Consider the following 2,002-nt stretch of genomic DNA (forward strand, 5'->3'; position numbering starts at 1 on the left):
AAGGTGCAAGTTAGTCAGTCAGTCAAAATAATCTTTATTGTATGGCACCGCCGAGCACAGCCAGGCAAAAATACAGAAAAATACATTGTAGATACATGTTGTTAGTCATAGAAAGGATACATTAATATAATGGCAGAGAAAAGAGAAAGTAAAATGAAATAAAATAAATGAATAAANAGAATGACACAGCAGAAGACACTAGAACAACAGTATTTTAACCGAAGTTAATATCATTAATTTTATTTCTTTATTGCTTTTAATTAAGCTAAATGGGTATGTTCAATTTTTATATTACAATCAATGAATTAAAAAGAGATAATTTTTGTAAATTTTTAACAAAAACGAAGTTGTTAGCCCAAAATACGCTGCTAATAGTCACTTAAACAACACTTGTTGGCAAGAATAAGAATATTTTCCATATTTTAAATTAAATTTTGACTTTTTTTTTATTATTTCAGATAAGAGAAAAACAGAGACAAAAGAAAACCAAAACGGTAATAAATTAATTGTTTTTATTTATAAGCTTAGAAAGCATTGTAACTTTGCACAAAAGATAACAAATGGAAAACACTTTTGTGCCAACGATTCTGCACAAAAGGCAGCAATTTGCAAAGTGTTCCATTTCTATTCAATCAATACAAAGTCTGAATTCTTCTACAAATGCGCTTAGTGTTCCTCCTTGAGGGGATTCTGATCTTCAGTACTCATTCGTAGATTTACCAAAGAAAATCAATTATTTTATTGAAGGAAACTAACGCTATAAAGAATCAAAATCGCGAACTAATTTGATTCGAAAATGCATTAAAAAACACACAAAAATTTTAATTAAGATTTCTTTTTTCAGGTGTTGAATTGCACTTAACTCCTATAAGAGATAACTTAAAATAGCATTGTATCGAGATAACACTACGTAAAACCCCANATCTTTTCAGCGACTAATTAATACAGTGTCAGAATTGACAAATGCCATCAGTTGTTTCAGAAACAGAGAGAATTTCGATGCTATCGAATCTCTGAAGTAAGTTAGTTTTATCCTTTTTTTCAATTAGAAAAGAGCAATTCTCATGCCATAAATATTTTCCAGTTTATTTGATTATTCTTCAGACATTCCTGAAGGAAAGTATCCTTATAATCAAATTCGATTTTGTCCTCAACTATGATGAAGTCTGGTAATTTGCATACGTTGCAACTGGTGCAATGTTTATATGCAAATTCTAGCACTGTAAGTAACATTAATTTATTTGTATGCAAAATACTGTTGAGAAATTTTAATTCTCTTTTATTTCTTTCCAGTTGTATTGATATGTACTGAGCTGTATTGAAACCATGGCTGAAATCTTCACTGATCTTACTTTCTAAAACAAGATTTTTTGATAAAATATTAAAATATATTTCTAGAATTTTCGAAACATTTTTTAAAATTAGAAAATGAATACTTTTAATTGCTGAAATTGTAATTGTTCAGTTCTTTATATTTTTTAAAATAAATGATTTTTCATGAAATATTACATTGTTTTTCTTAAATTAAATGAAAGTAGTAACCGTATCAAGCATATTTTAGTTGAAATTTTCGTGTTTTAATGAGTACAATGCATAATTGTAAACGTTCCCAAACAGAACTCATCAGAGAACCACTTAAATTTGAAATTTTGTTGGTCCATTATGTAATTATTAACTTACTTTCCCGGCTTAACTGATTAATAACTGACCAATTACGTTACATTGATTACAATGAAACAATTAATACTATAAATTATCATTATGTTATTGATAATTAATATTAATAATATAATGAACCATTTTAAAAAGGTTCGTTTTAAAATGGTTCGTTGCTCTGTGCCCATTTTGTACACCAAATAAATCGAAAAATTGGCACCTCTATATAAATTTTTGTATTATTTTGATAAATACTGTATATGCTATATTTAAATAAGAATAAATGGATTAATTTTGGTAACACAAATTTGAATCTGGGCAAAATCTTAATTAAAAAGATTAATAA

At 27.1% G+C, this 2,002-nt stretch overlaps 1 long non-coding RNA gene across 1 annotated transcript; it reads left to right on the forward strand.

The window, feature by feature from the left end:
- The first annotated feature begins 923 nt into the window (after window positions 1–923).
- LOC111630104 lies at window positions 924–1,477 on the forward strand. The gene is made up of 3 exons (XR_002757455.1): window positions 924–1,018; window positions 1,085–1,222; window positions 1,294–1,477. It is a non-coding gene; the product is annotated as an uncharacterized LOC111630104 (long non-coding RNA).
- The last annotated feature ends 525 nt before the right edge of the window (window positions 1,478–2,002 follow it).

This window comes from Centruroides sculpturatus, unplaced genomic scaffold (genome assembly GCF_000671375.1).
Source record: "Centruroides sculpturatus isolate CEXI.00-Female unplaced genomic scaffold, Cexi_2.0 scaffold625, whole genome shotgun sequence".
NCBI classification, from domain to species: domain Eukaryota; kingdom Metazoa; phylum Arthropoda; class Arachnida; order Scorpiones; family Buthidae; genus Centruroides; species Centruroides sculpturatus.